Source organism: Oncorhynchus kisutch, linkage group LG28 (genome assembly GCF_002021735.2).
Source record: "Oncorhynchus kisutch isolate 150728-3 linkage group LG28, Okis_V2, whole genome shotgun sequence".
Lineage (NCBI taxonomy): Eukaryota > Metazoa > Chordata > Actinopteri > Salmoniformes > Salmonidae > Oncorhynchus > Oncorhynchus kisutch.
Window position 1 is genome coordinate 49,336,582 of NC_034201.2, and position 10,370 is coordinate 49,346,951.

General features: G+C 43.6%; 1 long non-coding RNA gene across 2 annotated transcripts; it reads right to left on the reverse strand.

Annotated features, from left to right (window-relative positions):
• Window positions 1-574: 574 nt before the first annotated feature.
• On the reverse strand, window positions 575-9,869 carry LOC116358127 (uncharacterized). Of its 2 annotated transcripts, none has more exons than XR_004205999.1 (4): window positions 9,448-9,869; window positions 9,277-9,359; window positions 5,915-9,207; window positions 575-887 (listed from the first exon to the last, which is right to left on the reverse strand). It is a non-coding gene; the product is annotated as an uncharacterized LOC116358127 (long non-coding RNA). The 2 variants fall into 2 exon arrangements; XR_004205998.1 differs by having other exon boundaries at window positions 5,660-9,207.
• Between the last annotated feature and the right edge of the window lie 501 nt (window positions 9,870-10,370).

A 10,370-nucleotide genomic window follows, 5' to 3' on the forward strand; every position in this document is an offset into this window, starting at 1 on the left:
ACTTCTACCAATGAGGTAACCTTAAGGATTCCTCCTAGAATGTTCTAGAACACTTCTACCAATGAGGTAACCTTAAGGATTCCTCCTAGAATGTTCTAGAACACTTCTACCAATGAGGTAACCTTAAGGATTCCTCCTAGAATGTTCTAGAACACTTCTACCAATGAGGTAACTTTAAGGATTCCTCCTAGAATGTACTAGAACACTTCTACCAATGAGGTGACCTTAAGGATTCCTCCTAGAATGTTCTAGAACACTTCTACCAATGAGGTAACCTAAAGGATTCCTCCTAGAATGTTCTAGAACACTTCTACCAATGAGGTAACCTTAAGGATTCCTCCTAGAATGTTCTAGAACACTTCTACCAATGAGGTAACCTTAAGGATTCCTCCTAGAATGTTCTAGAACACTTCTACCAATGAGGTAACCTAAAGGATTCCTCCTAGAATGTTCTAGAACACTTCTACCAATGAGGTAACCTTAAGGATTCCTCCTAGAATGTTCTAGAACACTTCTACCAATGAGGTAACCTAAAGGATTCCTCCTAGAATGTTCTAGAACACTTCTACCAATGAGGTAACCTTAAGGATTCCTCCTAGAATGTACTAGAACACTTCTACCAATGAGGTAACCTTAAGGATTCCTCCTAGAATGTTCTAGAACACTTCTACCAATGAGGTAACCTAAAGGATTCCTCCTAGAATGTTCTAGAACACTTCTACCAATGAGGTAACCTTAAGGATTCCTCCTAGAATGTTCTAGAACACTTCTACCAATGAGGTAACCTTAAGGATTCCTCCTAGAATGTTCTAGAACACTTCTACCAATGAGGTAACCTTAAGGATTCCTCCTAGAATGTTCTAGAACACTTCTACCAATGAGGTAACCTTAAGGATTATTATTATTATTATTATTAACCATTGTCTCCAAGGTGGCATAGCAGTTCAGACGTCTTTTGTCCTCGTCTTGTCGTGTCCTGTATATATATATATTTACAACTTTTTCACATACATTTTATTTTTATTTTCCATCAACTCATCTTCAAAACACTCTCCTGCAACCCGCCTCACCAATGTATATTTATAAAAAAGTATTATTTACCTCAGATCTGTAATCCTCCAAGAAGCTAGCCAGAAACTCCAAGAAGCTAGCCTGAAACTAGCCAGAAGCTAATCCAGAAGCTAGTTCAGAAGCTAGTTAGCTCCTTTACTGGCAAATCGTTTTGTGGTCATCAGCTATCCTTTAGCTCGAAAATCTATCGCCAGTTCTGTACGGCGCAGCGCGGCTCGGAACGGAACATACCGGACCAATTTTTCTCTCCATGTCCCTGGACATTCATACCCGGATCTCACAGCTAGCTAGCTGCTATCCGTGTGACCATCGGAGCTAGCAAGCTCCGTCAATCACTCCTGAGTTCCATCAATCACACCTGGGCTGCAGTCACCTATCCGGACCCGTTTTACTGCCTTCGCGGAGCCCCACCGGGCCTTCACAACTGGACTGCCGACGTTATCTACCCGAAGGAGTTATTCGGCCGGCTCCTCCGTCGCGACGTTACCTGAACGCCCATCTGCGGCCTGCTAACCGTTAGCTGTCTTACCGGCTGCTATCTGAATAGACAATCGGACAATTTTTTTATTATTATTTTTTTTAAATTATTTTTTAAATTATTATTATTATATTTTCTTCTTGGGCCTCTATAACTATATCTATTGTTTTTATTTTTGTTGTTGTTGTGTGATTTGGATTAATCCCCTCTACCACACGGAACCCCACTAATCTACTGACGGAACGTAAGGGGTGGCTAACAGACCTCCATCCTATGCTAGCTTGCTACCGATGCCCTGGCTAGCTGTCTAAATCACCAACCAACCTCTCCACTCACCGGACCCTTTTGATCACTCGACTAAGCATGCCTATCCTTAATGTCAATATGTCTTGTCCATTTCTGTTCTGGTTAGTGTTTATTGGCTTATTTCACTGTAGAGCCTCTAGTCCTGCTCACTATACCTTATCCAACCTATTAGTTCCACCACCCACACATGCAATGACATCTCCTGGTTTCAACGATGTTTCTAGAGACAATATCTCTCTCTTCATCACTCAATACCTAGGTTTACCTCCACTGTATTCACATCCTGCCATACATCTGTCTGTACATTATACCTTGATGCTATTTTATCGCCCCCAGAAACCTCCTTTTACTCTATGTTCCAGACGTTCTAGACGACCAATTCTCATAGCTTTTAGCCGTACCCTTATTCTACTCCTCCTATGTTCCTCTGGCGATGTAGAGGTGAATCCAGGCCCTGCAGTGCCTAGCTCCACTCCTATTCCCCAGGCGCTCTCTTTTGACGACTTCTGTAACCGTAATAGCCTTGGTTTCATGCATGTTAACATTAGAAGCCTCCTCCCTAAGTTTGTTCTATTCACTGCTTTAGCACACTCTGCCAACCCGGATGTTCTAGCTGTGTCTGAATCCTGGCTTAGGAAGACCACCAAAAATTCTGAAGTTTTAATTCCAAACTACAACATTTTCAGACAAGATAGAACTGCCAAAGGGGGCGGTGTTGCAATCTACTGCAAAGATAGCCTGCAGAGTTCTGTCCTACTATCCAGGTCTGTACCCAAACAATTTGAACTTCTACTTTTAAAAATCCACCTCTCTAAAAACAAGTCTCTCACCGTTGCCGCCTGCTATAGACCACCATCTGCCCCCAGCTGTGCTCTGGACACCATATGTGAACTGATTGCCCCCCATCTATCTTCAGAGTTCGTGCTGCTAGGCGACCTAAACTGGAACATGCTTAACACCCCAGCCATCCTACAATCTAAACTTGATGCCCTCAATCTCACACAAATAATCAATGAACCTACCAGGTACCTCCCCAAAACCTTAAACACGGGCACCCTCATAGATATCATCCTAACCAACTTCCCCTCTAAATACACCTCTGCTGTCTTCAACCAAGATCTCAGCGATCACTGCCTCATTGCCTGCATCCGTAATGGGTCAGCGGTCAAACGACCTCCACTCATCACTGTAAAACGCTCCCTGAAACACTTCTGCGAGCAGGCCTTTCTAATCGACCTGGCCGGGGTATCCTGGAAGGATATTGATCTCATCCCGTCAGTAGAGGATGCCTGGATATTTTTTAAAAATGCCTTCCTAACCATCTTAAATAAACATGCCCCATTCAAGAAATTTAGAACCAGGAACAGATATAGCCCTTGGTTCTCCCCAGACCTGACTGCCCTTAACCAACACAAAAACATCCTATGGCGTTCTGCATTAGCATCGAACAGCCCCCGTGATATGCAGCTGTTCAGGGAAGCTAGAAATCATTATACACAGGCAGTTAGAAAAGCCAAGGCTAGCTTTTTCAAGCAGAAATTTGCTTCCTGCAACACTAACTCAAAAAAGTTCTGGGACACTGTAAAGTCCATGGAGAATAAGAACACCTCCTCCCAGCTGCCCACTGCACTGAAGATAGGAAACACTGTCACCACTGATAAATCCACCATAATTGAGAATTTCAATAAGCATTTTTCTACGGCTGGCCATGCTTTCCACCTGGCTACTCCTACCCCGGACAACAGCACTGCACCCCCAACAGCAACTCGCCCAAGCCTTCCCCATTTCTCCTTCTCCCAAATCCATTCAGCTGATGTTCTGAAAGAGCTGCAAAATCTGGACCCCTACAAATCAGCCGGGCTAGACAATCTGGACCCTTTCTTTCTAAAATTATCTGCCGAAATTGTTGCCACCCCTATTACTAGCCTGTTCAACCTCTCTTTCGTGTCGTCTGAGATTCCCAAAGATTGGAAAGCAGCTGCGGTCATCCCCCTCTTCAAAGGGGGGGACACTCTTGACCCAAACTGCTACAGACCTATATCTATCCTACCGTGCCTTTCTAAGGTCTTCGAAAGCCAAGTCAACAAACAGATTACCGACCATTTCGAATCTCACCATACCTTCTCTGCTATGCAATCTGGTTTCAGAGCTGGTCATGGGTGCACCTCAGCCACGCTCAAGGTCCTAAACGATATCTTAACCGCCATCGATAAGAAACATTACTGTGCAGCCGTATTCATTGATCTGGCCAAGGCTTTCGACTCTGTCAATCACCATATCCTCATCGGCAGACTCGACAGCCTTGGTTTCTCAAATGATTGCCTCGCCTGGTTCACCAACTACTTCTCTGATAGAGTTCAGTGTGTCAAGTCGGAGGGTCTGCTGTCCGGACCTCTGGCAGTCTCTATGGGGGTGCCACAGGGTTCAATTCTTGGACCGACTCTCTTCTCTGTATACATCAATGAGGTCGCTCTTGCTGCTGGTGAGTCCCTGATCCACCTCTACGCAGACGACACCATTCTGTATACTTCCGGCCCTTCTTTGGACACTGTGTTAACAACCCTCCAGGCAAGCTTCAATGCCATACAACTCTCCTTCCGTGGCCTCCAATTGCTCTTAAATACAAGTAAAACTAAATGCATGCTCTTCAACCGATCGCTACCTGCACCTACCCGCCTGTCCAACATCACTACTCTGGACGGCTCTGACTTAGAATACGTGGACAACTACAAATACTTAGGTGTCTGGTTAGACTGTAAACTCTCCTTCCAGACCCATATCAAACATCTCCAATCCAAAGTTAAATCTAGAATTGGCTTCCTATTTCGCAACAAAGCATCCTTCACTCATGCTGCCAAACATACCCTTGTAAAACTGACCATCCTACCAATCCTCGACTTTGGCGATGTCATTTACAAAATAGCCTCCAATACCCTACTCAACAAATTGGATGCAGTCTATCACAGTGCAATCCGTTTTATCACCAAAGCCCCATATACTACCCACCATTGCGACCTGTACGCTCTCGTTGGCTGGCCCTCGCTTCATACTCGTCGCCAAACCCACTGGCTCCATGTCATCTACAAGACCCTGCTAGGTAAAGTCCCCCCTTATCTCAGCTCGCTGGTCACCATAGCATCTCCCACCTGTAGCACACGCTCCAGCAGGTATATCTCTCTAGTCACCCCCAAGACCAATTCTTTCTTTGGCCGCCTCTCCTTCCAGTTCTCTGCTGCCAATGACTGGAACGAACTACAAAAATCTCTGAAACTGGAAACACTTATCTCCCTCACTAGCTTTAAGCACCAACTGTCAGAGCAGCTCACAGATTACTGCACCTGTACATAGCCCACCTAAAATTTAGCCCAAACAACTACCTCTTTCCCAACTGTATTTAATTTTTATTTATTTATTTATTTTGCTCCTTTGCACCCCATTATTTTTTTATTTCTACTTTGCACATTCTTCCATTGCAAAACTACCATTCCAGTATTTTACTTGCTATATTGTATTTACTTTGCCATCATGGCCTTTTTTTGCCTTTACCTCCCTTCTCACCTCATTTGCTCACATTGTATATAGACTTGTTTATACTGCATTATTGACTGTATGTTTGTTTTTACTCCATGTGTAACTCTGTGTCGTTTTATCTGTCGAACTGCTTTGCTTTATCTTGGCCAGGTCGCAATTGTAAATGAGAACTTGTTCTCAACTTGCCTACCTGGTTAAATAAAGGTAAAATAAATAAATAAATAAAAGGATTCCTCCTAGAATGTTCTAGAACACTTCTACCAATGAGGTAACCTTAAGGATTCCTCCTAGAATGTTCTAGAACACTTCTACCAATGAGGTAACCTTAAGGATTCCTCCTAGAATGTTCTAGAACACTTCTACCAATGAGGTAACCTTAAGGATTCCTCCTAGAATGTTCTAGAACACTTCTACCAATGAGGTAACCTTAAGGATTCCTCCTAGAATGTTCTAGAACACTTCTACCAATGAGGTAACCTTAAGGATTCCTCCTAGAATGTTCTAGAACACTTCTACCAATGAGGTAACCTAAAGGGTTCCTCCTAGAATGTTCTAGAACACTTCTACCAATGAGGTAACCTAAAGGATTCCTCCTAGAATGTTCTAGAACACTTCTACCAATGAGGTAACATTAAAGGTTCCTCCTAGAATGTTCTAGAAGACTTCTACCAATGAGGTAAGATTAAGGGTTCCATCTAGAATGTTCTAGAACACTTTTACCAATGAGGTAAGATTAAGGGTTCCACCTAGAATGTTCTAGAACACTTCTACCAATGAGGTAAGATTAAGGGTTCCACCTAGAATGTTCTAGAACACTTCTACCAATGAGGTAAGATTAAGGGTTCCACCTAGAATGTACTAGAACACTTCAATCAATGAGGTAAGATGAAGGGATTTCCAGATCAAGCTAGCACCTTTTAATATACTTCATTAACATCAACTTCTTAACATACATTTTTCAAACTACCTTTACTCAATTCTAATCTTATTACAACCTAATTTATTACTCCAGTTATATTTTAATACTTCAATATTTTAAACATTTCAACATTATAACATTTGACCATTATAACGTCTCGTTATCAACCTCCTAAGGCCTTGTCCTCTAAGCAGTCTATATGATTCACAACTTAAAGAAAACTACATTATAACTCTCCTCACCTGCATTATTTTATCACCTTTAATATCTCCCAATGTTTTCAACCTTTTAACTTTTAATATGTTTAACCTTTTAATTAGGATTTCAATCAATTCCCAATTAATTTCTTCTTCTCTTTTGTCAGTGTCAATTCATTTCTTCTTCTCTTTAGTCAGTGTCAATTCATTTCTTCTTCTCTTTAGTCAGTGTCAATTCATTTCTTCTCTTTCGTCAATGTCAATTCAACCTCATTGTTCATTCTTCTTTATGCTCCATGTGTGAGTGAAAGTGAAACGTCTTCCTGAGTGTGTGTGTGGGTGTTTACAAGTGGGTCCTACCTACCTGTGTCCTCTGTCACTAAAATGTCACAGAAAACGGAGCCTCAACCAACTATTCTTGACACAGGAAAGAACCTCAGTCTACCTCTGTACATTACCAAACAGGAAAGAACCCCAGTCTACCTCTGTACATTACCAAACAGGAAAGAACCTCAGTCTACCTCTGTACATTACCAAACAGGAAAGAACCTCAGTCTACCTCTGTACATTACCAAACAGGAAAGAACCCCAGTCTACCTCTGTACATTACCAAACAGGAAAGACCCTCAGTCTACCTCTGTACATTACCAAACAGGAAAGAACCTCAGTCTACCTCTGTACATTACCAAACAGGAAAGAACCTCAGTCTACCTCTGTACATTACCAAACAGGAAAGAACCTCAGTCTACCTCTGTACATTACCAAACAGGAAAGAACCCCAGTCTACCTCTGTACATTACCAAACAGGAAAGAACCTCAGTCTACCTCTGTACATTACCAAACAGGAAAGAACCCCAGTCTACCTCTGTACATTACCAAACAGGAAAGAACCCCAGTCTACCTCTGTACATTACCAAACAGGAAAGAACCCCAGTCTACCTCTGTACATTACCAACCAGGAAAGAACCCCAGTCTACCTCTGTACATTACCAAACAGGAAAGAACCCCAGTCTACCTCTGTACATTACCAAACAGTAAAGAACCTCAGTCTACCTCTGTACATTACCAAACAGTAAATAACCCCAGTCTACCTCTGTACATTACCAAACAGGAAAGAACCCCAGTCTACCTCTGTACATTACCAAACAGGAAAGAACCTCAGTCTACCTCTGTACATTACCAAACAGGAAAGAACCTCAGTCTACCTCTGTACATTACCAAACAGGAAAGAACCCCAGTCTACCTCTGTACATTACCAAACAGGAAAGAACCCCAGTCTACCTCTGTACATTACCAAACAGGAAAGAACCCCAGTCTACCTCTGTACATTACCAAACAGGAAAGAACCCCAGTCTACCTCTGTACATTACCAAACAGGAAAGAACCCCAGTCTACCTCTGTACATTACCAAACAGGAAAGAACCCCAGTCTACCTCTGTACATTACCAAACAGGAAAGAACCCCAGTCTACCTCTGTACATTACCAAACAGGAAAGAACCTCAGTCTACCTCTGTACATTACCAAACAGGAAAGAACCCCAGTCTACCTCTGTACATTACCAAACAGGAAAGACCCTCAGTCTACCTCTGTACATTACCAAACAGGAAAGAACCCCAGTCTACCTCTGTACATTACCAAACAGGAAAGAACCCCAGTCTACCTCTGTACATTACCAAACAGGAAAGACCCTCAGTCTACCTCTCTACATTACCAAACAGGAAAGACCCTCAGTCTACCTCTGTACATTACCAAACAGGAAAGACCCTCAGTCTACCTCTCTACATTACCAAACAGGAAAGACCCTCAGTCTACCTCTGTACATTACCAAACAGGAAAGAACCTCAGTCTACCTCTGTACATTACCAAACAGGAAAGAACCTCAGTCTACCTCTGTACATTATCAAACAGGAAAGAACCCCAGTCTACCTCTCTACATTACCAAACAGGAAAGAACCCCAGTCTACCTCTCTACATTACCAAACAGGAAAGAACCCCAGTCTACCTCTGTACATTACCAAACAGGAAAGAACCTCAGTCTACCTCTGTACATTACCAAACAGGAAAGACCCCCAGTCTACCTCTGTACATTACCAAACAGGAAAGAACCCCAGTCTACCTCTGTACATTACCAAACAGGAAAGAACCCCAGTCTACCTCTGTACATTACCAAACAGGAAAGAACCCCAGTCTACCTCTGTACATTACCAAACAGGAAAGAACCCCAGTCTACCTCTGTACATTACCAAACAGGAAAGACCCCCAGTCTACCTCTGTACATTACCAAACAGGAAAGACCCCCAGTCTACCTCTGTACATTACCAAACAGGAAAGACCCTCAGTCTACCTCTGTACATTACCAAACAGTAAAGAACCCCAGTCATGTTAGTCATTCAACTAACATCCAGTCAGAAGCACTGTCAGTCCATTCAACTAATCCTGGCAATCCAGAACAAAAATCATCATTTATGTTACGTGCGTCTGTCCCAAGAGATTAGTACCAATCAACCATATTCTGTCATTATAAGGAACCACTTCTTCTTCAGAAGAACTTTTTGCAGAATCAGAACCAGGAAGACAAGACAAGTAGGAGTGAAGAATGTTGATCTGAATTCCTGTTCCTCCCTCAGGAACTGATCCCATGAGTGGCTCTCAGGCGTAGCGCAAAGTCCCCTGGCAGCCCTTGTCTGATCAGTTCCTCACGGAGCTGGAAACACAACACACACAGTGATTATCAGGTAGAGCTGAGGAGAAACCTGTCTGATCTGACACTGACCTGCTGTAAAAGCACGTTTCTGATGTAGTCATCTGTTAGTGGGATCAGAGAGGACAGTTTTATCCTCAGTACAACAACGTATCCTGTGGATACATAGTCAGTCCACATTATTACAACACACATACACAAATCATTTGTTAAAATTTGAACAAAAGTTCATTTTGTACTTACTAGGCCCACTGCTCGTTGTTGTACCGTCCACAATATGGGTTGTGAGATCGGTGGTTGGGTGTGTACTTAAAGTTGTGGGTGCTGTGGTAGTTGTGGGTGCTGTGGTAGTTGTGGTAGTTGTGGGTGCTGTGGTAGTTGTGGGTGCTGTGGTAGTTGTGGGTGCTGTGGTAGTTGTGGGTGCTGTGGTAGTTGTGGGTGCTGTGGTAGTTGTGGGTGCTGTGGTAGTTGTGGGTGCTGTGGTAGTTGTGGGTGCTGTGGTAGTTGTGGGTGCTGTGGTAGTTGTGGGTGCTGTGGTAGTTGTGGGTGCTGTGGTAGTTGTGGGTGCTGTGGTAGTTGTGGGTGCTGTGGTAGTTGTGGGTGCTGTGGTAGTTGTGGTAGTTGTGGGTGCTGTGGTAGTTGTGGTAGTTGTGGGTGCTGTGGTAGTTGTGGTAGTTGTGGGTGCTGTGGTAGTTGTGGTAGTTGTGGGTGCTGTGGTAGTTGTGCTCACTGTGGTAGTTGTGGGTGCTGTGGTAGTTGTGGGTGCTGTGGTAGTTGTGCTCACTGTGGTAGTTGTGGGTGCTGTGGTAGTTGTGGGTGCTGTGGTAGTTGTGGGTGCTGTGGTAGTTGTGGGTGCTGTGGTAGTTGTGGGTGCTGTGGTAGTTGTGGATGTTGTGGTAGTTGTGGGTGCTGTGGTAGTTGTGGGTGCTGTGGTAGTTGTGGGTGCTGTGGTAGTTGTGGGTGCTGTGGTAGTTGTGGGTGCTATGGTAATTGTGGGTGCTGTGGTAGTTGTGGTCACTGTGGTAGTTGTGGTCACTGTGGTAGTTGTGGGAGCGTACGTACTGACATTTGTGGGTGTAGTTGTGAGTTCAGTAGTTTTTTGGGTGGTAGTTGTAAGTGCAGGTGCAATCTGTGTGGTCGTGAGGTTTTTTGTCAGAAGAGGGGGG